Source organism: Caretta caretta, chromosome 4 (genome assembly GCF_965140235.1).
Source record: "Caretta caretta isolate rCarCar2 chromosome 4, rCarCar1.hap1, whole genome shotgun sequence".
NCBI classification, from domain to species: domain Eukaryota; kingdom Metazoa; phylum Chordata; order Testudines; family Cheloniidae; genus Caretta; species Caretta caretta.
This window is the reverse complement of record NC_134209.1, coordinates 46,548,722-46,574,461: the sequence shown is the minus strand read 5'-3', so window position 1 is coordinate 46,574,461 and position 25,740 is coordinate 46,548,722.

Here is a 25,740-nt window from a genome sequence, read left to right as displayed (position 1 = left end):
GAAAGCAGAAATAGAGGCTATGTTGGAGGTCTGCATTCACAGTCAAGTAATAGGCTATGCTGAAGGAGACTGTAATATAATCCCAGGTCAATGGAATTTAATAGAAGAGGTATATCCTGGTTTTCACTGCATTGAAAGTCATCTTCTGAGATGGTCACCTTAATGTAGGTAATAGCACACCCAAATCTTCTTTACCATCACCTAGGTATTGTAAATCAGTGACTGATAAATGAATGGCAAACTAACATATGGAGCTGGGAGCAATTTGGTTTGAAATTTGATTGGTCTTTTTGCAGGATAGTAATAAGTTAAATGAGGTGATCCACTCAGACATGTCATTCTTTTCCCAAATTTGGGGCTTAACCATTTCCACATGGCTCACTTAAAACCTATTCATTCTGGAAGCTTGGTCAGGCATGCAGGCTAGAACTGCTGCCACAGTAGGGGCAGCCTAATTTGGAACAGCTTGAGTAGCATGATCTCTAGCAGTTCTGCAGAAGAGGGTATGTCAATCCTCTCTAGGTCTTGCAGCAGCAGTTCTGTTATTCCAGGGGTTCAAAACTGGAAACAGGTTTTATTTTTATTGAATTGTTTAAGAATTTGAAAAATGACAGCCATATACTTCCCTTGTAACAATGTCAAAATAGCAAGACATAAATAAAACTCCTGGGGGGGGGGGGGCAAATCAGAGGCACAAATAGGGAAGCAGGGGAGGAGATGTTGATTTTTATAAACCTTTCTCCATTAAATGTATGGTAGCAATGAATATACAACATGTAACTACAGTCCCATTTTCTACTTATGTCAAGATTGTAGTGTATCTCATGAGCACATGGGGGGGGGGGGCTTTTGTGAGGCCTCCGGTAAGGTTAGCTCCTCACAGTAACCTCCGTAATCAGACTAACTTGCTTAACAGTAGGGAGTGGGCTAGACAGAGTATGCTGCATCCCTTCATGGGTACCACAAAATATTCTGCCTCTAACACAACCAGGGAGCTCTGGAGATTCTCTCAATGCCCCCCACCCCCATACACAGGGGACGGTGCTTTAAAGGCATATTCTAACCCTTACTTAATGAATATATCATTCTGTAGAATACTCTGGTTAAGGGGCCTGTTGGTAGTGGTTAGCTCTGCTTTGATATACTATCCATATCCCTTCTCCTTCTTCTTGGGTCTCAGCAGTAACATGAGAAACACTCAGCTGGTGCCACTGGCACCAATATGGAAAATATTTGAAGGTGGCAAGCCATGGAAGCAAGAAAATAGGACAACTAGTGAGGGCTGTTAATATCTGTATTTTCAGTTTGTTTAGTGAGTTTTGTGATACCCCAATATGAATCCTATGAAAAGGTGTTAAAGCAATAAGAGGCCTTTCTCCTTCATGATTGGGGAGTGGAGAGCAATGGAACCAGTTGCACTTCCAGTACATGTGGGTAAGGCTGGTTGTGGAGGTGGGTGAAGAATATAGGGTCAGGAATGGAGATCCAATGCAGGGTAGCAGCATTAAATATTTTCAGATGCTGTTCCACCCAGCCATTGGACTTCTTTGGAGCTGCTCCGTAGCCCTGGTGAAGCAAGAGTTCTCCCTCTGGGCAAATGTGTGCTAAAGCAGAGCCTCATGTAGCTACTGGAATTGGGCATTGAGATCAAGATTTGTCCCAGTTGCAGAAAAGACTTGCTTATAACTTCAGATGCATAATTAGCCAGTGCACTAGTTGATAATTACCTATGTGGTATTAAACATACAAGAAGTCACAAGAATATGTATGCCCCTTAATTGGCTATGAAATGTCTAATATGTGGTGTTAAAGAGATGAGTACACAGCACCCAGCGGGAGTTATGGGAACTAGGTGACTTTTATGCTTGCTTGGAAAACAGAAACTTGTATGCACTGCAAAGATGGCCAGCACGCCTGTGCAAGATCTAAGTAAGTCCCAATTAAATCTTATGTTGAAGGTTTAAGTGTGTAGCTTGGAATTTTGTTGTTATTGTTGTTGTTTTTGTGGTACATAACCCTTTACATAAGGGGTGAATTTCTCCCTTTGTAATTGCATGGTGTGGTGTTATCACAGGCAAAATTTAAGCCATGTAAAATAAGGCATTAGTTTTCCTTCTTTACCATCATGACTAGGTGTCATAACTTCACCAAAGCATTATCAATCTGGTTCTTGAGGGTAAAAAATGAAGTGCAAAGACACCACAAACCTTTTCAAAGAGCTGTGACCAGGCACTTGAAATAAAATCACAATGCAGTACCCTGCACTTAGAAAGTAAAGGACTGACTATTCTCAGTGGTAGAAGAGGACAGGACAAGGAGTAATGGTCTCAAGTTGCAGTGGGGGAGGTTTAGGTTGGATATTAGGAAAAACTTTTTCACTAGGAGGGTGGTGAAACACTGGAATGCGCTACCTAGGGAGGTGGTAGAATCTCCTTCCTTAGAAGTTTTTAAGGTCAGGCTTGACAAAGCCCTGGCTGGGATGATTTAGTTGGGGATTGGTCCTGCTTTGAGCAGGGGGTTGGACTAGATGACCTCCTGAGGTCCCTTCCAACCCTGATATTCTATGATTCTAATGTATTCCTTTTATGTCAGGGGTAAATAAAAAAGCTATTGGTCATTTTACCTTAAAGATTACACTCAGATAATGAAGTTCTTGCTCACAAAAGTTTGAGGACTCAAATCATAGAAGATCAAGTGTATGCACAGTGCAATTTTAATCAGTATAAACTGTTCCTCTAAAATGCTATAGTTTGCTTTATCAGTGTTTCCTAGGCTGACTTGCTCAAATGCCTTATCAGGCAGAAGTAGGAATTGAATCAGGGTCTCTGACATCCTCTTCTATTTTGTGGGAAGTTCAGCATGTGCCACTGTCATTCTTTCAAGAAACAGCATAGGCACCTGACTCCAGGAGAAGGGTTCCCAGCTGTGAATCATAAGCAGAGAACCCACCAGCCCAGACTTAGGGCTTGTCTACAGTTAAAATGGTACAATGGAGCAGCTGCACCACTTCAGTGATGACACTGCCTACACCAATAGGAGGGGTTGGCCCATCAGCATAGGCAAGCCATCCCACCGAGAGGCAATAGGTAGATCAACAGGAGAATTCTCCCATTGACCTAGTGCTGTCTACACCAGAGGTTAGGACACAGGACCCTGAGCAATTTAGTTATACTGAAGTAATTGCCTAGTGTAGACCAGGCCTTAGGCACCTAACTCAGTAAGAGGGGTGAAGCTAAGGATACCCTCCTCCCAATGACATCTCTATTGATTAGCATTGGCAGCTCCCTGCCTAGTATGCTGGCTTTTGTGGATCCCATTCTCTGGTGCCTCTCTCTTTCCCTTGCATCATACTGGGAACCTAGGCACCTAATCCAGGATTTATGGATTTCACTGGAGTGCCTAGGTGCTTAAAACTGCACCCAAGTGAGTCCCTTTGTTGAACTGAGCCTATCTCTTTCCCCACTGTGCTGACTCGGGCACTCTGGGTAGTGAATAGAAGGTGGAGCCTTTGCTCCAGCTCCACCCATTCCTTGTCAGTCTCCCTAACTTCACACCTGTCTGCACCTGAGAAGGGGTAAACCAAGGCCCAGTTGTATGGAGGAGCACTGCTCCAGAAAGACTATTACATGAGTGCATACTTCTCTCACAGGGATGCAGCAGTGTAATTAATATCCCCCAACATCACCAGCCTGTGCTGCTGGTTGCTGAGAAGGTGGGGTTTCACTCCTCCCTGCCTCCTTTATCTTTCTGTGGCTCTTAGTCCATTTTGTTCGGTTTGCAAGTAACAAGGTAATTTGCTGCCAGCCCAATAAAATTAATCTGGATCAGAAATTCAGGACTTTTTGTTCCTGGATCATCCATCATAAACAGTAAAAAGGATTTTGCAGGCTCAAGGTCTGTGCAGTGTTATTGAACTCAAAATTTGACCATGCAACTGAAACGTAGTTAGCAACTGATCATGAACAGAAAGGAATAGCATCAAGCTCCCTGTGCCACACCTGTTGGCTCCTTAGCAGGAACAGGAATTATATCATTTTCACTTTGTCATTAGAGTGAGTTGCTCACTCTAAATGCACCAAGGGAGCAAACCTATTGAGTAACAAGATTTCATTATTACACCATCACTTCTTAAAGAAGAAGCACATTTCTAAGTGACTTGTGGTGGTGGCAGACCTCTGATTCAAATAGCCTTTACAGATTTCTTGCATAGAACTTTGACTTTGCGTCTCTAATCAAAATATTAACAGGAAAACCATGTTTATTTGTTAACATCTGCCATGAGGTTTACATGCCTATATATTTCATTTAGGGGTGCTTTCTTAGAGGAAAGATCACAACTGCCTGCCCCCACTACAGGGATGCACAAGCTGTATTGCATAGCAGGATTGGCCCAGCTGTGGGGAGTTAGGTAATTCCCTAGATTACAAAAAAAGCTCAAGTCAGGAGATGACTGAAGCCTTAAGCCATGATATGTCAAATTCATCCTAAATGCACTGGATGTGGCCAGATGAAGGGGCCTGTGTAGGAGGCAAGATGTTAGCCGGCATTTAGAGGAAGGAAAAACGTCATAGTTCTTTCACTCCAAAGTCACCAATAGGTAGGAGTTGTGGAGGGTTCTCAGAGGAGTGTCTCTGATGTGGTGGCTTTTCAGGAGGGGCAGAGGATGACTACTTCCTCCCAGTTCCACTTTCTTTGGCCATCTACACCTAATAGCCCTCACATATGGGCAACAAGGAGGGAACAGGCAGCTCCCCTCGCTGCCCAAAACAGTGCCTGAAGTGTTGAGATTAAGGATGAGGCTGGAGAAGTAAGAACAGCAGGAACCATGGGTTTTGCACTGCTGTTGGGTTCCCTGGTGGCAGGGCTGCTGCTGGTCTTTCTTTAGACTTTGCCCAGCTGCCCTCTTTGAAGCAATGCAGCAATTGCTTTGAAGCAATTCTGTCCAGCCTTCCTCTCCTTTTGCTGTCTCTAGGATGTGGAGAACTGAATCACCTGTTCTGAGGAGTGCTAGGGTTGTGTTGCCTGTAGACAGTAGGGGAGATCAGAGCCTAGCAGAGGATTTTCAGTGGAAGTAGCCACAGGTGTCCCTGCTTGCCATTATCCAAATCTGCTAGCTGCTGCAGGAGTTATTTTGCGGGTGCCTATCAGTACTCCCCTCCCTGACCCACCCTGCTGCTTCTATCAGTGGGAACAGTAACTTGAAGAAACTAACCTTCTGTGACATGCATATAAAGGCAGATAACTCTGAGTGTATAATACAAACACAACAGGGGTTCTTTAAGGGGTGCAACGTAGACAAGCTTAGTTTAGAAGTATTCCTCACCTCCCATGTTATGGCTTGTCAGGAGGAGCAGGACGAGACACTATAATGTTGTGTTTCTCTTCCAGTGTAATGCTGTATAGCTAGAGTATTAGGAAAATCCACACAATATGTCTGCAGGTACCTCCAAGGGGTTTGCCTTTTAGAGGGTCCTCTTTTCACCTTGAGAGATGGAAAAATAAAGCTAGCATCCCACCACAGTACTGCCTATATTCCAGCATTTAATCACTTTGTGAACCTTCCCTCTGTGTCTGATACATACAGATTTCCTTTGATTTGTGCCCACAACAATTGCTATAGTGGAGAGCCTGAGCTCTGTCATTGCTTCCCAGGGCTGTTTGCTTACCTAGCACATTGCACTGGAATAAATGAAAGAACCATCATGAGAATTGCATGAGATGAGAAACAAGGTCAAAAGTAATCTTAATCACACTGACATAAAAACATGGCATGCCTAAAAAAGATTCCATTTCTACACATTTCATTCTTACAAGGTTTCAGGGTACATTGATAAAATTTTCCCTTCTCAATTATTAAAATCCATTTAAGCAGCAATGCATTCATTCTTAACAGGGTAGATCTAGTTTTTTAATCATTGCTTCTATGTTTGTGTTAGAAGATTTCCAAGTTAGAGGAAATATATCCAATAAATGTTTAGCAGCACTGAGGCCCTTACCTTAGTCACATTTGTTAGTGCAGCTGCCTCTGTTTTGATTTAGAGTTATTGTTCAGTGTAGCTGAGAGTGAACTGATCCAGTGACCGTGTGGGAATATGCCTCAGACAGAGATATCAAGTGAGCTATTTGATCTGGTTATCAATTGTTAATTGTCTACTGATCCTTAAACTAGATACCTAAACTGAAAAGACCACTATCAGCAACAGATGCAAATTATATGGATCCTGTAGGGGTGCAGGTCCTACGATGTAAGTGTCATGCTAAATTTTTTATTGCTTGCCTGAGCTTCTCATATCTACTCAGGTCTCCTAGTGCAGGACCTCTACAGTCAGAATACTGGTCCAATTACACTAGTAGCCAAGAGATAAGATAAGAATTGTCTTCCCTATCTGTTCCCCATTCAGTAGGCAGTATATCTCTATGGTTAGCAATGCATTCTCACTGTGCTAAACAAATTTACCACTATCCATACCCTGCAGCCTGCAAGATCACACCAAGAGTATCAAACACATCCAGACCCTCACCCAACACATGCTGCTTGGCCAGGACAAGAATGCATGGAGTTTTGTATGGATGCGCTTGTTGAAACTTGCATATTTCCTAGTCGCATCAGTCAGTTTTGAGGATTGCAACAGGGTTGGATGAATCTTTTCCATCAGTATTGACATATAGGTTGGTGGGAGACAGAGCTGATAGAATAGGGTTTCTCCAACACTTTCATCAGATGTACTCAATATCATGTCAAGCATGACTTTAATGCCATATCAAAGGTGTATCTTAATGTTTTTGCCATGATGCAAGATACCCACTTCTTCAGAGTCCTATGCATTCTCTCTCCACTATCCCATTTTCTTGGGGATGGCATACAGCAGATTTATAACACACTTTACAAATATTAATCAGAAAGCTTTCAAACTCTTGGTACAAAAAGTGTCCTATTATCCAAAACAAACATGGTGAATAAAGTGGTTGGGCAAGAAACCACTTGAGGTGCCTTGTGAAATTATGAATGCAAAGGGATATCATGAGTAATCTACAAAAGTGAACAGTGTGTAGCCATGCAGTGCAATCTAGGAGTCAGTAACATCCACCGTAATTGTCTGCCATGGTCTGCCTATGACTACCGGTTTCAAAGGGATCTGAGGAGCAGTAGTTCTATGTATTATGCAGGCTGAGCTTCCTCAGTATCTGAGTACAGTCCTGGCCACCAAGCATGACTATGCAGAGTTCCTTCATCTTTGTAACTCCCAAATGTCTTTCATCAACTACATCCAGGACTGCGTGTTGCAGTGCTACAGGAACAATCACTTGGGCTCTTCTGCACAAGATACATCACGTAGCATGTCTTCACTGTGAGCTTGGAATGAATTTTGTTGAGGGTAGACAGTTTTCTCTTAAGGACAGGGTCCATTCAATCCATTTGTACAGCATGGATCACCTTCCACAACTGAGCATCTGAAGAGTGGTGTTAGAGGTCTACCCTGAGACATCTGACATATCTTTCAGCAAAAAGCATGCTGTGTACTCAGCTGCTGCTTCTTCATACGAGGGTGCCAACCCAGCAGAATTTCTCAAAAGAGCATTGGCAAGTACATTGTCTTCCTTTTGATATGTACCAAATCAAAATCGTACTGCTGCAGCTGAGTAATCCACCACTGCAGCCAGGCTAGTCAATGGCCTTCTGACAGAGGCCCAGAATAGGCAAACGATCAGTTTTGAAGGTGAAATGTCTTCCCACACAGTACACCTTAAGCATACAATATCAAAACCCATCTCCAAGAACCCTAGCTCAGTCTGGGAATACCTCATTTTTTCTAGGATGAGAGTACAAGATGAAAATCTAACTAGCCATTCTTTCTGTTGCATTCAGCTGGGGTCTGGGCATAGTTCTGCATCAGTTTGAATCACTGCAGGCTTCCATGGATCAAAATAAGCACAAACTGGATCTGACACAGGTCTTCATGTATGGTTTCAAAACTCTGCTTTCTTCTTTAGTCCAAACCAACTATCCCTGCCCCTGGATTAAATCCCACAGAATCTTGATAATGATGCTAAAATGGGGCAGAGCACAGACATGTATGTATTGAGCTAGGCCAAGGAATGAATGTAAACTGCTATGGTCAGTGGGGAATAGTAGCAAAGCAACAGTTTGTAGCTGTTCAGACATCAGCTTCACACCATCAGCTGCCAGAGAATGCCTTGAAACGCTATAGCATCTTTTGCAAAACTGCACTTGGTTGCATTCAACTTTATGCCAGCTTGTTGGAATCAGGTTAACACCTGGTCCAGAATAGCATTATGCTTAGGAAGGATCTTAGCAAAAACGAGAATGTACCCTGACAATAGAAACATGCTCCCTGGATATTATCAAGAAACTGAGAGACCACTCTCTGAAATACCTCAGGAGCAGAGACTAAGTCAAAAGGGAGTCCTTGATAGTAGTATCTTCCAAATGATGTGCTGAAAGACAGTAACAGCTGTGAACTTTCAGCTGCAGGTATTTGCCAATAACTGGGTCAGTAATCCAACACAGAGAAGATCGAGGATCCACTTCCCTGGCAATTCACCTCTTTGAAGGTTGGCAATTGAAACTGCTCATGTTTAACATATTAAGTGTCCTAAAATCTGTGCACAGTTAAATATCCTCATTCAGCTTGTATATGATCAGTATGGGTGAGCTGCAAGCCATAGGCCCTTCCACTTCCCAAATGATACCTTTTATTTTCCATGTGCTGCAGTTCTGCTCGGATCTTGTCCACAAGTGCAGGATGTGCGTGACATTCAGGTGCTGCAAAGGCTTGGCATTCAAATCCAATTGCTGAGAGTTTGCATATCCTGTGGACAGAATACTGTCACTGTTAAATAAATCATGGTATCTCTGATCCTTTTCGGTGTACCCTTCTATTCTAGCTACATAACCACTCCTGAGGGGTGTTATATAAATTCATGCATAATACCAAGCTGTACGCACAGATTGTAGAACAATAATGGAACAGCATTTGCAGAAGCACCTTTAACAATGCAAAATTTTGCAGTCAAGGTTATGCCTTTATAGAGAGCATAGAGCATACAGCTTCATCTGCTGTCTGTAAAGTGCACAAATTACAAGCTTTTATAACCATTGTAGTCGGACAAACATCCAGATTATGAACAAGGTCAGCTCCCAGACTGCTGCGCTGGGCATCACAAAATGGGGAAGAGATGGCCAGCCCTCTGTGGAGATAGAGGTGGTTAGGGACTATTTAGAAAAGCTGGACGTGCACAAGTCCATGGGGCTGGACGAGTTGCATCCGAGAGTGCTGAAGGAATTGGTGGCTGTGATTGCAGAGCCATTGGCCATTATCTTTGAAAACTCGTGGCGAACCGGGGAAGTCCCGGATGACTGGAAAAAGGCTAATGTAGTGCCAATCTTTAAAAAAGGGAAGAAGGAGGATCCTGGGAACTACAGGCCAGTCAGCCTCACCTCAGTCCCCGGAAAAATCATGGAGCAGGTCCTCAAAGAATCAATCCTGAAGCACTTACATGAGAGGAAAGTGATCAGGAACAGTCAGCATGGATTCACCAAGGGAAGGTCATGCCTGACTAATCTAATCGCCTTCTATGATGAGATTATTGGTTCTGTGGATGAAGGGAAAGAAGTGGATGTATTGTTTCTTGACTTTAGCAAAGCTTTTGACACGGTCTCCCACAGTATTCTTGTCAGCAAGTTAAGGAAGTATGGGCTGGATGAATGCACTATAAGGTGGGTAGAAAGCTGGCTAGATTGTCGGGCTCAACGGGTAGTGATCAATGGCTCCATGTCTAGTTGGCAGCCGGTATCAAGTGGAGTGCCCCAAGGGTCAGTCCTGGGGCCGGTTTTGTTCAATATCTTCATAAATGATCTGGAGGATGGTGTGGATTGCACTCTCAGCAAATTTGCGGATGATACTAAACTGGGAGGAGTGGTAGATACGCTGGAGGGGAGGGATAGGATACAGAAGGACCTAGACAAATTGGAGGATTGGGCCAAAAGAAATCTGATGAGGTTCAATAAGGATAAGTGCAGGGTCCTGCACTTAGGACGGAAGAACCCAATGTACAGCTACAGACTAGGGACCGAATGGCTAGGCAGCAGTTCTGCGGAAAAGGACCTAAGGGTGACAGTGGACGAGAAGCTGGATATGAGTCAGCAGTGTGCCCTTGTTGCCAAGAAGGCCAATGGCATTTTGGGATGTATAAGTAGGGGCATAGCGAGCAGATCGAGGGACGTGATCGTTCCCCTCTATTCGACATTGGTGAGGCCTCATCTGGAGTACTGTGTCCAGTTTTGGGCCCCACACTTCAAGAAGGATGTGGATAAATTGGAGAGAGTCCAGCGAAGGGCAACAAAAATGATTAGGGGTCTGGAACACATGAGTTATGAGGAGAGGCTGAGGGAGCTGGGATTGTTTAGCCTGCAGAAGAGAAGAATGAGGGGGGATTTGATAGCTGCTTTCAACTACCTGAAAGGGGGTTCCAAAGAGGATGGCTCTAGACTGTTCTCAATGGTAGCAGATGACAGAACGAGGAGTAATGGTCTCAAGTTGCAGTGGGGGAGGTTTAGATTGGATATTAGGAAAAACTTTTTCACTAAGAGGGTGGTGAAACACTGGAATGCGTTACCTAGGGAGGTGGTAGAATCTCCTTCCTTAGAGGTTTTTAAGGTCAGGCTTGACAAAGCCCTGGCTGGGATGATTTAACTGGGAATTGGTCCTGCTTCAAGCAGGGGGTTGGACTAGATGACCTTCTGGGGTCCCTTCCAACCCTTATATTCTATGATTCTATGAAAGTCAGAGGGGACAATGTTCACTTCAGCACCTGTCTTCATCATGGATTTCATCAGTGTACAATTTCTACAATGCTGGATGCCAGCTCCAGTCCCTTTCCACATGAGAAGATCATACAAAAGAAAACATCAGAGTCCCTCATAAAGGTGGTCTCATGCAGTTGCATATTCACAGTCTGCACTTCAGGCTTTCCCTCTTCATGAACCAGCATACTGCGCCATACTAACTTAAAGTTGCCTTCCTTCCCTCAAGCCCAGCACAATGCAGTTCTAGCCAGGAAAGCAGGGAAATTTTGCCTAGTGACCCCTACTGCCCCAAAGGAAAGGGTGAGGATCTGGCAACTTTCACGCCCAAGGCACTGGAGAAGGATTAGGTAGTGTCATATGACTCTGGGCAATAGAAGTAGGAGGAGCAGTTGACCGCTTAAGCATGGACACAAAGGTAGCAACAGTCTGAGACATAAAGCATGAGCCCTCTCAAATGTCTGACTCTTAGCAATCGTGGCATCAAAAGTTTTCATTTTAGCACCTTCAGCCAGTAACTGTTTGTCCAAACAATCATTGGCTACACCAATCACAAAAATATCCCTGAGTATGCTCATCGTAATGTCCCCAAATTCACAGTCCTGGGCCAACTGCCACCAATGACATGCAAACTTGGGCTGCTGGTGAGGATTTTTTTGTTTTGTTTGTTTTTTTTTAAAAAGTTTTTTCCCTTTTTCACACAACATAATCTCTGGTGCTGAAATACTTATTGAGGATCTGTATAGCTGCATTAAAAGAGGACTTGGGCTCCAGGAGTCCATCATAAAAAACAGTGCCATCATGGCCTAATCCGTTCTGCAGCAAGGATAACCTAGCAGAATTGGAGAGTTGCACAATCTGCACATACGTAGTTCTGAACATTCTGAATAATCACCAGTCAGCAGCTGAAGGATGTGAGGTGCTGCAAAACAGAAGCACTCGTTGCTAGAATGCTATGTTCTGATGCACCCCAAAACAATAATCTCCAAACACAAAGAAAATGAAGCAAGGCACGCAGGTATGTGGTCAATCAAAACATGGGGGCAAAAGATCTATCTGGCTTTAAGATTAAACTCGATAAGTTTATGGAGGAGATGGTATGATGGGATAATATGGTTTTGGTAATTAAATATTTATTGTAAATAGGTCCAATGGCCTGTGATGGGATATTAGATGGGCTGGGATCTGAGTTACCCAGGAAAGAATTTTCTGTAGTATCTGGTTGATGAATCTTGCCCATATGCTCAGGGTTTAGCTGATCGCCATATTTGGGGTTGGGAAGGAATTTTCCTCCAGGGCAGATTGGAAGAGGCCCTGGAGGTTTTTCGCCTTCCTCTGTAGCATGGGGCACGGGTCACTTGCTGGAGGATTCTCTGCTCCTTGAAGTCTTTAAACCATGATTTGAGGACTTCAATAGCACAGATATAGGTGTGAGGTTTTTTGCAGGAGTGGAGGGTGAAATTCTGTGGCCTGCATTGTGCAGGAGGTCAGACAAGATGATCATAATGTTCCCTTCTGACCTATATATATATATCTATGAATCTATGTAGTAATCATGAACCAGTTAGGTCAGCAATTGTCTGAACAAAACCTAATAATCTGAACACCAGATATGTAGCAGCAGGCCTTGAGTAGCTGCTTCACGCACCCAATGCTATGCACGTACACCACAACCGGAACATACACAAGGAAACAAAACAGGAACAGGAGTACTGCGTTCAGAAAGCAGGGAAGAAAAGCAGGAAGGCAACACCCATACCAGTCACCACAGAGGTCACCTAAACAACAAAGCAACATGATGTCAAGAAGAATGCTCTTTCCAATTAATTTCCACGGACAAGATTTTAAAAAGCTAGTGAGAACAGGTTAAAAAGAGGTGTTGCGTGTGTGATAGAGAGGATTGTAGATCATTTAAATATGTAGATCCAGTCTTGGTTGTACTCAGCCTGCATCCTCAACAGCAAATCACTGGGTAGCACTAGGATGCTATTGACCAGCTTGCTTTGACATGAGTGTGCAATCCAGACTAAGTTGCAAAGTTCCTGAAAGATGTACCTCCTATCATTCATCTGATCTGAAAAGACACTGAATCAACAGAATAAAGATCCCACAGTGACGCCCTGCAAGCAGCTATACCCTTCAGAATGATACCTTTGTCCTTCACTGTTCATTCAAGTGCTTTAGGAAAATGATAGCCTGAGCATTAAAGATTGCACAGAGCATCGAACCCAGCAGAGGGGGTGGGGGAAAGCCAGATTTAACATAAAACGATACAGCACAGTTTTCCCCCTTCATCCTTTTTTGTCTTTCATTTCAAACTTTCAATTTTTTCTGGGATAAAAGACCTTTCCTTTGGCTGTGCCATAATTTTTTTATCTTGGTCTGAAAATAATTTTGTTGAATCACGGAAATCAAATTAAAAAAGTAACACCTCTCCCCCTCTCTCTCCCTATCTGTGGTCAAAAATACATAATCTAGTTCAGACAGCATCAGCAGATATAAACACAAACCTCAAAACTGTCTCAGAAATCAATCCTCTTTTTTATATCACATTCTGGTATCATTATTAGTGTGTTTCAAAAAAAAAAAAAAAAGGACCCAGATAATGTAATTTGTAGAATCAGAAGCAATTTTAGCCCCTGTTAGAACTTGTTTCTAATCTGCTTCAGTATCCTAGAGATGGTGGGCTTTTTAACAGTAAAAATGTGTTTAAATACTAAGGTCCAGATAATTAAATGGACTAACTATGCTGTTATATAGCAGCTGAGAATCTGGACCTAAATATTTAAGCGGACATCTGAATTTGTATGTGCAATAACTTTCTAGATGCATTTTAAGGGGTATTTAATCAGGCAATGAGTTGGTTAAAACCACAACCATTTGCATCTATAACTTATTGTGGGCCCAAAAATGCAAGTGTGTTTTAATTGTGGGAAAAATAAATGCATGCACAAATACTAGGCTATACTGTTACAGGCACAAACATTTAAAAGTCTTTTCAGTATCTTCCTATTGTTTAAAGAAGTTACTGAGGAGCAGCACCGCAGATTTCTCAAAGGCTGTCACTTTCCCTGTAAGCCACCTTGCAGCAAATTGGAAATGCCAGTTTGAGAAATTTTATTTTCAGTTGCAATGCCCAATTTAGTGCGAGCTTCCCTCATGTTACCCTCCTAATCCGTCTCCACCCTTTGCTGGAGGGAACTGCTCTTAGTGTGAGGAGCCAGTTCACTCTCCATGGCTATTCAGTCTTTGACCCTGCTAGTGAGAGCATAAGCATTAACGCCAGTTGTGGCAGTAATTCTTGTGACGTGTACACCAGTCCATGGGGAAGTGGTTAAGACCAACCAATCATTTCGTATACCAGTAGATCACCCAATAATTCCTTATTTATTTCAGTTAGACTATTGACCTTAGCCCCTTATGGACTCCCACTGAAGACAACGAGGCTCTGCACAGGCATAGATCAGCCTACGGGGATCAGAGTGGCTCTGATGGTGCAATCAGAATGGCCTCTCCTCTGAGACTGCCAGTGGGGACCAATTATCATAGTGCTTTTCCTCCTGTACTTTGCAATCCAAAAGGTAAAGTGGCTGAGACCACCCAATTCCTTTCACCATATCCCACCAAATATTCGGGCTACTCATCTGAACTGAATCTTAAAGCCCTTGGAAGTGCGCCCTTTGCCAGCCATCTACTACTTACTGCAGGAGGCAGTATTTGATGATGACTCTCAAAACCCTGAAAAACTCACAGTAAAGAATGTGTTAGCAACATACTTTCCATCCCAGCTAGTCAGAGTGGGTTTAACAGGAATGCAATAGATGGCCTCCTCTGCCATTTTATCTTCACAGAGAACATACAGTGGCTCCAATAGGGCTGAGAAAAGGAATGATCCACATTTTCCCCCCCCTGGAATCTCACTTACACAGCATATATATGTCATCACAGCTGCTCTGTCCCCCCACAACATTAAGGAAATTAAGTGGTATCTTTTAAAACTCTGAAAATGCTGGGGTTTTTTTAAATTGTGCATGTACAAATAAGCAATGTAGTATTTGGACTGATGTAGAAAATTGACCCTGGAAGATTTTGCGATGGAGTATTTTTTTCAAACAGTTTATAAAATGCCGTTAGATGCGTTAGTTGCCCAAAATGACTGCCTATAGTAGCAAGTGGGCAGAAGGCACATTTTAATAATAATTAAAAAAAAGACTGTAGTCGTGGGAGGAAAGCTCTGAGCTATTTAGTCACTACTTTTGATAAGCACGTGGGCTAAAGGACCTCTTCTATTAACCAAAACAAATGCTATGTCTAGTGGAGTTTAAGCTAATCGTTTAGTCCAGCATACAAAAAATGAGTGGGTGTCATAAGAAAAGCAGTCTGTGACAGTGTTCATATTGGAGCAAGTGAACTTAAAAAAATGTGTGTAGGCCATACGGTCATCTGGGGACTTGCTTCTGTTCTCTATCCTACCAGCACTGCCCCATCTGCTATTGCTGCTGTGTTTTCTCCATCATTTGATACATAGCTCTCCTGTCAATCAGCAAGATAAAATATTCTAAACAGCTGGTCTACACATTTGTGAATTGGGTTCCACTTTGTTGTTGAAGGTGTAGGTTCTCAGGCGCTATGATGTGTGCAGTAGAATAATTTAAACAACAGATGCTCCCAGACTGCTCATCTGGCATATGCTTCTGGAGGGTAACTAACTCTGTGGTCTGTACAAAAGAAATTCTATGGCAAGTCCAACGGATCATAGGAACATGTGCCCATTTTCATCCTTCACGCAGGAGATCCTTTGTGAGAGCTTCTTACCCTTCCCTTTCTGTCAGGGTTCCTTTACCCTGGCTATCTGGCTTGTTCCCACAGCTGCATTTCCACAGTTTTTTGCACAGCTGAAGCATTGTTAGGAATAACCTTTACTAATGCCCCAGCTGTCACTGTCTCATCATTTCAATTTCTTCTCCTTCTATTTGCCCTGCCGCCAATTGTCATCGGGGGGTTTCTCTATTGGAAGTATATGTTCTGTTTTCAAAATGTAAGAATAAGGGATAGAAAGATAGAGAAAATGGTCTTCAGCACTTCTTGATGATTACATGATTATTATTCATTTGCATTGCAGTAGCACCTAGCAGGTTCATACAGTATCAAGGCCCAATTGTGCTAGACACTATATAAACATACAAGAAGTTATGGTTCCTGTTTCAAGCAGCTCACCTTCTAATCTTTTGCCATTAGCAGCAGCCTGTACAGGAATTTGGCTTCCAATCAACTTGGGCAACAGGCACATTTTTCTTTTCATCTGCTGAAAATGTATCCGTCTCCATCATTGTTACGTTTTGATTACATTAGCCTCTTAGAACCCCAATTAATGATCAGGGCCAAATTGTTCCCCACCTCTGGCCCCAGTGGGGTAGGGAAAGGCAGTGTAGTTGGCCATAGCAGTGCCGTCATCTGCTGGACCAGGCGCTCTTCCTGGCCCTGGTAGGGGGCAGCCAGTTCCCACACGATCTGCTGCTGGTGCTCCTGCTGTTGTGAGGCAATCTGTTGTAGAAGCTGGGTGTGGTGTTGCTGTTGCTGCACCGCCTGCTGCTGGCTCTCCAGCAGCCACTTCAAAAATCTTTGTTTCCATATCTATCAGTCAGGGGGTCTGTTTCACCAGCTGCCCTGTCTAGTCCAGACCCTTTTAGTGGGTCCTGATCGATACCCGCATTGTCCAGCAGTTGTCACAGGTTAGGTACATCCCCTCACAGAGCATTGGGTTGTGGGGAAATCCAAAGTAGAAATTCAGTGGTCCAAGTGGCCTAGCCTTCCGTGTCATCACAGCTGCTCTGTCCCCCAGGACAGTGTGGTCCAACAACCAGAGCAAGATGCAGCCACCCTTCGGTGCAGGGCAATCTGGGTCAATCCCGTCATCAGCTGGAGAGGGGGTCACTTGGCATCTCACAATCGCATCCCTCAGAGTTACTTGGGTGCACAGAAATAAATTTTTTAAAACTGTGATACCTCTCTCAGGCAGCTTTGTATTTAAAAATAGTTGCCATAGAGTTTATCATAAACCACTCCCTGACCAAATTTGGGGCCAGAGCTGGCAAAACATTGCTCATGTAAATAATTTTCATGTAAATAATTCTTATCAACCTACAGAGCCTCCCTGGAGTCAATTGGAATGCTCAAGTCAGTGAGAATTACTCATTTAGCTAGTCTGGGGGATCTGGTCTTTAATTATTATTTTTTGAATCAATGACTTGTAAAGTAAAAGTTGTACATTTTGTGCACACACACACCATCTAATTTTAAAATGGGACACACTTTTTTAATTGTCAAAAACATTATTCCAGTCCAGATTTACACTTTATCTGACAGATTTACAGCTATAGTGTTGTGAAGGTGCTGCTATAATTATACCTTGGTAAACGTTAGGTACGATAATCATCTAGTAGTCCGTTACCGCATCCTTCATTGTAGTAAACTTTATACAGGAGATACTTCTGCAGATGAGCAATTTCGTTACTCAAGGATTCAATGTTCCAACAAAGTTGTTTCCTTGGTTCTGCTGTGTATTGTAGCTGTTTCTGGCAGTGCCCCCATAGTGATACATCTGTCTCATTACAAAAAATAAAATACTAATAAGGATGTAATATTTCAGTTGTTTCCACATAGCAGGTAGAGAGTTATTCCAAACTCTTTTGATACACTTTCCAAGCACAAGTAGGGATTATTCAATGCTGAAATGCAGCCATTTCTGATGTGAAACTCAGCTGCTACTTAACAGACCACAGCACTGGGAATGAAGAAGAAATGTATCAAGTGATATTGCAGAGGAAATTAAGGTATGCAGAATATAATCACCTTTGCTTTATTTGGCCGGGACAATAAGAATGAACACCACCAGTCTTAAGAAAGGTGTTATGACATCTTTAATAACCACAAGAGGTCAGGATCCAGGTTTTAGGTTTCATCTGAAAGAAAGCATGGCCAGCAACACAGTTCAGGACTCTCAAAAGGCAAGAGTAACACTTACTAAATCACCAATAGCCCTTTTTTTTTTTTTTTTTTCTTCTCCATTTTTGGTAACTCCTCTAGAAGCTTCCACCCAAGGATCTAAACATGCTTAACAAGTTCTAATAAATTCATCCCTATAATATTCCAGTGAGATCGAAGTTGTTATTCTGTAGAGGAGGTGTTGCTTTGAGGCCTCTGTTCCAAGTGCTGACCTACCCTGGCCCTGCTTACTTCATGAGAGCTGACAGGATCACAGTATAATGGCTGTGTTTTTCAAAATGTGTGAAATGGTTCCCTAGACACAGGAATGAAATACATATTAAAAAAAATTCTGTATAAACATATGTACTCTATTCAGGGTGCACGCTTCAGTTCTGTAACCTAATGCATATGTGTTCATCTGAGAAAAAGATCTAAATCTTTCAAATTAATTTAAAGGAACAATAAAGTAGATTAGGCCCCAAATGTGACCTCACTTAAAATAATTACAATCTTCTCTCCTGATTTTAAATATATATTTACTGGAAAATACAACTCTATCACAGAGAAATTAAAAAAAAAAAAAAAGGGGGGGCTATGACAAAAATGTGTTGCACTTTGCCACTGCATAACCCGTAAACTTTCACTAAAACAATTTCACTAACAAATCCTGTTTCTATTCTCAAGGCTGCACAAAGAAAGAAAGAAACACTAAAAAAGCGATGTTAATATCTGATTCTTCCCCATTAGAGACAAGGACTATTTATGTCCCATTGTAAAAGACAATTCAGAACATTAAAATATTATTTATTAAGCTTACAGCTTGATTGGATTGTTAAAGAAAGCAAATAAGAGGAGAAAAAGAAAAAACAGAAAATATCAAATATACAAAGTTGTTAGTTAACTATTAATTAAAATGAATACTTTTCATTATGAAATATGTATCACTCATCCATTTTAGTTCAAATAGTCTTTGGGAAGGTTCTATATATGCCAATTTTTTAATTTTTTTAAACATGCCTTTTCAAATTTTCAATGTCATAAGCATGGAACATATCCAGAGATCAATATTTAGTTGGGAGGAATTGTTCCAATGCAGCAGAATGGTATATTTTAAAAGCAGCTATGATCAAGGTGCCTGAGGGGTTTTGTGTCTTTAATTACCTGTTCTGCAATGTTTGTTGACTTGAGCATACTGAGAAAGATAGATTCAATGTTAAGCTTGTCTCTGTGAGATCTGGCATATTATCTAATATTTCCCCCAAATAATGTGTAAATGAGAGAAGTAGAAGAAGCAGCTGCAAGAATACCCTGCTATGCTCAATGTAAGCATCACTGTCAGTCAGGGGTGTTTGAATAACCTGTATAGTGGGGGTGCTGAGAGCATTGAACCAAACTGTAAACCCTGCATAAGATGGAAACCACTTCAAGGAAGGAGGTGCTGCTGCACCCCCAGCACTCCTAATTCCAGCACCTATGCTGTCAAGTGTAATGGTCCAGCCTTGTACATTTTGACAGGTGTCTGCATTGTAGGGAGTGTGAGGACTGGATAATGAATGGAAACCTGTGTGTATCTGTGGACACTTTATCATTTTGTTTTCCATTCTGTGGAAAATGGAACTCAAGTCTTTGAAATCTATTAAAAGTTTAACTTCAATAGAAATTTTGGGTCAGATTCTGACCTCGCGTACCCTAGTGAAATTTAAAGATTTTTCAAGGCTTCATTGTGAGCTGTTTTATGCATCCACAGAAGAGAGCATGAGGCAACTGCTTACATCATTGCACAGGCAACCTCTGAGTCTCTCTCTCTTGAGCATGAGGGCAGACCAGAGGGGAGTAGGCAGATACTTGGCTCTGTTCCCATCCCCAAACCTCCAGGGCGCGCAGTTGAGCCAGTGTGCCAGGGAAAGTAGTGTGCTCCAGGTATATGGCTGGCACAGATTACTGTACATGCACCAGAACAATGGAGGAACCAAGAGCCAGACGATAACTCTTAAAGTCACAGTCTGGTTTCTGGCCTGCTCCTGGAACAATGCAACTATGCATTGCCCCTTGTTCAGGGATTGCAGTAAAACGGACAGTTTTGCAGATTGCAGACAGTCTAGCCCGCACATCACTGTTTGAAATAACTCTTTTAAATTATCCCAAGTCAGCTATTATTTTGACCAGCATCATTGAGCCCCATGTTAATGGGACTGTTAAAAGTAAAAGAAGATGTGTGTAAATGCCCTAACCAGCTTTAAAAATCTCAGCTCAGATATCTGTTTATATCCATCAAAGCTCCTACTAAATAACCAAACAGGCCTAACAAAAATTCTTGTCCTGTAATATTGGGTGGCACAGAGTGTACATCTCTGACCAAAAATGTTGCCTTGTTCAACCCCCACACTATATGAAGGAATTACTCTGCATGTGAGCTAGCATACATCTAAAACATTCCAAGGAAATAGTGGTATAAAATATCTGCAACATTTCTGTCGAACAATAAAGATAATGAAAATATTGTCAGTGGCTCGAGGAGGCTTTTGGCACTGTAAACCTATGCTTTTCTAGTAATAAGAATTAACCTCAAAAGAATTTAGGGCAACATTCTGGTTACTTAAGACGGGTGTCTCTTTCTAAAGACCAAATTACTTTGAGTGGCAACATTGCTACCATCACCCCTCCTTGACGTATCTAGAAAGACTATACCAGTAAAACCTGTGGGAATCCTTTGGACTTGTCTACACTTACAGCGCTGCTGCAGCACTCTGTGAAGATGCTACCCATGCTGACAGGCGAGCTTCTCCCATTGGCATAGGTGGGACTCCACACCAAGAGACTTCTCCCATCGACACAGCTCCTTCTACACTGGGGGTTAGGTCAGTATAACTACGTCGCACAGGGTGTGAATTTTCCTAGTTATACTCACATAAGTTGGTAGTGTAGACCTTTGTGGTAGCTGTTTTTAAAGCAGACTCTTGCCTATGTTGAGTAATTGCTACACAGGTTTCACTGTATTTCATTTGGATCATTTGGTGTCGTTTGGTAATGTGGTGATGTAACAGTTAACAGCTTTACATACAACTCATGTACCAACCTCTGAAAATGGCAATTTTCAAATGCCCCCCATTTAAAACAAATTGCATGACCCACCACAACTAAGCCCAACAGACTGGTTTGTTGATGTGATGGTCATGTGCCCTTCACTGTCCATGCGATTTGATCCAATGCCTGCTGAATTTAGTGAAAAGACTCCTCCCATTGGATTCCAATCTTGAGAGATAGCAGGAGGCTATGAAGGAAGATTCTTGCTGTCAGAGCACCTTAGATATCTGCGGACTTATTATTTTCACAAGTCCAGAGCTGGAAAGATGAGCAGGGAGACAGTGTTGGTGTGATGTACACTGTTGCATTACAGTGTTGGTGTGATGTACACTGTTGCATAGAGTCAGTGAGCCACTGATATTTGTTGCTCGTTTTTGCTGGCTTTAGAAGTTGTGTGCTGTGTTTTTGTTGTTGTTTTTTACACACTGTTGAAGCTTTTTCTTCGGCAGCTGAATTGGCAGCTTTCATTATTTGTATAAACACATAAAACTTACCAAAAATGTCCTTGCAGCAGGTATACTTTTCTAAGAACAACACAACCAATCCACCACCCCTTTACAAGGAGATTTGCACCCAGTGCCTTCTGCATTTTTTTTATCCTTTACTTTTTGCCTCTTCTGATGGTGTCCATAACTCCCCTTAAAATGATGAGTTACACATGATTACATACCCCCTAGCTGAATTTGATCTTCACAAAACACCACATCTGGGTAGGCTTACACTTCAGGCCCAATTCTATAACCCTTACTCATGCTGAGAAACAAGTACTCATGTGAGTAGTCCCACTGAATCGAATGGGATCACAGCTGGCCTAAAATTTTGCATCAACGTTTTTCAGAAGGAAAACATCTCTTATTGAAACAGAAATTTCCACAGGATGACAAAATTTTGGGTTTTCAAAAAACTGAAGACCTGAAATTTTTTGGTTTGTATGTGGGTTTTTTTAAGTTTTAAATGAAAACCTAAAAAAAAAAATCATAGCAAACTTTTGAGAAAAACCAACTTATTTTTGTTTAAAGTACATTTTTCATAGAAAAGTCACTCATTTCCCAACCAGATCTAAACTGGACTATTCATCCGAGTAGCTACTGCTCTTCATAAGTAAGGAATGCAGGATCAGGCTCTTCTTTTGCAATTAACACTGTACACACCTTTAGAAGCAGATTATGGAGCCCATATTCAAACAGCACTCTCATGTGAGTAATCTCATTGAAACCAATGGGGACTACTTGTGTAAGTGCTCACCAGGGTGACTAAGAGCTCCATAATCTTCCTGTTTATGACCAATTTACACTGCATATGTTACTTACCCTTCCATGTAATTTACTTCACTGCGGGCAACCTGGTCACTTGCCCTCATGACAACACAGAGCAGATGCAGGCAGCCCACACTGCATGTCACAGTATGAGGGGAGGAAAACATAAGACTGCTACCCTCCGTAAACTCAAAAAGAATGGATGGAGCCATGGCTTGGCTCCCTCCATCAGTGTATCAGCCAGTGGAGCTGAGCAGGTGTGGAGGAGGAAATAGTCTATCATTGATATAGGCCACCGGCAGTTACTTTTTCCTTGGTGCAAGGAGGGAATCAGAGAGGGAACTAGTTTCAGAGTAGCAGCCGTGTTAGTCTGTATTCGCAAAAAGAAAAGGAGTACTTGTGGCACCTTAGAGACTAACAAATTTATTTGAGCATAAGCTTTCGTGAGCTACAGCTCACTTTATCGGATGCATCTGAGAGGGAACTGTGACTCAGAGTCCCAAGTCCTTCCCTGATTATCTGCTGCGACAGTAGTTGATGCACAGCCCCTTATTTAGGGCAGATTGTAAATTTACAAGCCAGCTCTGAATAAATATAAAACACCGATTATTTTTATTAGGTTAGTCCCTTTGTTCTTGTATGAACATATCCCAAGCACATTGGTGTTGCCTGTGGACCCAGTCTTGTGTCTCATGTCCATCAACGGTGCAGAGGTTAACTTAGTTGACAGATTTGATTGGGAGAGATATCTTGTGCTTCCAATCATTAAATATTATCTGCAGTAAAAATGCAGAATTTAACTGACTAAAGGTCATCCAGTAATCCCACATTTAGATATTTCATGTTCCCTTCAAGTTCAGACAGTATGTCCTGAGAATCTGATAATGGCTGCCTTTAAAAAAACAACAACAACAAATCTGCTTCAGACAGACAACACATGGTGTGCCATCAAGTGAAATATCTCTTAACATTTCTGCCAAACATGGCATACATTTCCATGGATCATTTGGAAATATATTAATAGTCATTATTTGTACTGCAATCATACCCAAAGGTTTGTATCAGAATTAGGACCCCCATTGTGCAAGGTGCTGTACATAGAGAGAAGTGCTCTCTGCCCTAAAGTGCTCACTGTCTAATTCAAAATATAATGCAACATTTGAGCATAAAATACTATAAAAGGGGAAGGATGGAAGTGAGGACAACAGTACTGATAGCATGATTGGGGGAGGTTAGCTATGTGCACAACCTGACCAAGGTCTAATCAGCATAGTTATCGGTGTACACGGGTAGTAACAATGCTAGAATCATTACCCAACAAGGAGGTAGTTTGCCCACATACTGAAAGTCTGCCCACATCCTGAGCCAGAGAAGCTTATTCTTTTTCATGGATGGTTGTTTCTTGGGTAAAGAGCATACTCTGATCTTAAGGGGAAAAGCATTCTATTGCTCAATAGCAGCCCCTGCTGCCTTATCAGATGTGATGCCAGGAGTGCTTAAGTGGAAGCCCCATTCTGTAGTTACATATGCAAAGTTGCTAAAATAACATTAAGAGGAAAGAAAAGTAGTTTGTAATCTCCATAGTAAAATCTCCAAACTCTATGCTGCTGGTGTCACAAATGTTACTTTTTCACTAGGATGATTGTTCCATATTGGTATCCTCAAGGATGTCCATCTTCGTTAACCCCATTTTCAAAAACATTTTAGCTTTTTTCATACTGTAGTATGTGCTTCAGGTCATTGGGATTTAGAAAACAGGGGTTCATGTAGCTCTCCTTTAACATGGCTTTACAATTAAAAGTTTATTTTATCTCCCTTTCTCCACTACAATTATTAATTTAGTGTTTGAGGGGAGGGGGAAAATCTTTGTTCACTTTAATCCCTAGCAAATAGAGCTAGCTGCTCTGTAGCAGGATAGAGGTGTTAATCTGTGATATACTTCAAGTGGTTTGTGCTTCAGTGGGTGACGTATTGACCTGACTTTCTACCTGTCCCATCAGAATTGATTATTATAAAGACAGCCTAGAAATCCAATGGTGCTAAGAAGAGATTTGTTGATTTTTATCCCAGACACATACAAAGGGAAGAAAAAAGCCATTCTGGTATCTGAAACTGCAGAAGGAAACAAAATCTTAAGTAACCTTAAAGATAACAATAAGAGTCTGTTTAGATGGTGCACTCAGTGTGTACTATGGGAGAGCATTCTGCAGTAATAAAAGGGGTTTTCTTTTACCCTGTGCATCCACTGAGGGCCATAAAATTACAGTCATCCGATTTCAGAGTAACAGCCAAAAAGAAAAGGAGTACTTGTGGCACCTTAGAGACTAACCAATTTATTTGAGCATAAGCTTTCGTGAGCTACAGCTCACTTCATCGGATGCATCAGATTATAGCCCAAGTAGGCTATTATGTTTACAGAACTTCCCATATCCTGATTACAGTCTCCGCTGTGAGAATAAATTCCTGCTGCTGCACTTTCCTTTCATCTTTGCAATCTACATCCTAGTGTATTACAGATTCAATTTATTCAGTGAAAGGTAACTAACTCTGTCCTTAAAGTTTTCAGTAAATAGAGTCTTTGTCCATAGATAGAAGATTGTATCAAAATATTTTCTACGCAATGATAGTCACAAGTGCTCCCAACTTCAAAATGTGTCCATACCCAGGGACTTATGCTTAAGAGCCACTTTGTAATTTCATTCGCAGTGGTACATCTGTGAAAATGAGGTCACAATGCCAGTCAATTAGTGTTTCCATTGTTGAACTGCAGTTCAAGAAATAGTCTGTTTTTTGTCAATGACAGACAGCTCTCTGTCATGAGAGATGACAGCCTCTTTATAACCATGGCCACGATACTCCTGAAACGAGACATCTCAAAATGTTGATTTGATAAATTAAATGTTAAACGAGCAGGTGAAACCTGGGAATGCATCCTATGGATGTGAGATCTTGTATTCTTAATAGCTATGCAACATATCAATATGCTCACTGGCTCCTAAAATCCCAGTGGAAGCAAACATGGTAACTGTTGCTTGCAATTAGGCAATGGACCGTATGTCGATGGCTTGGTGTCACTCCAGTGACATTCTGCAATTAGCAATGAATTTCCACACATATCCCATTCAAACTGTAGTGAGCATGGATGTGTCCAACTTCATGGACTCCTCCATGTGTGCACCCCATCTGGAGTGCTTTGAGATTTACTGATGAAGAGCATAATATAAAAGCTAAGTATGTATTTAGTATTGTTATTATATAAGAACTTGGTCTCTCCAGAATCAGTAACTGCACATCAATTTCCTTTTACATGGGGGCTGTTCTGTACTCACTAAGGACTTCCAGAACCCAAAAGTGGTGGTTATGATTAAAATGGAGTATCAGGTCACTGTGTTCTAGATAAAAAAGCAGAGAGGTCTCATGTATTAGAAAATTCTACCCAGGTGGAAGTGGGTTTTTCTTTTCATATCATATTCCAGGTACCTTGATTTAGAATAATATACAGAGTTTATGCATTCCAGTCTATAACTTAGACATTGCTAATCGTTTGTAAATGAATTCAATCTGGAGGGCAGAATCATCTTTCTTCTG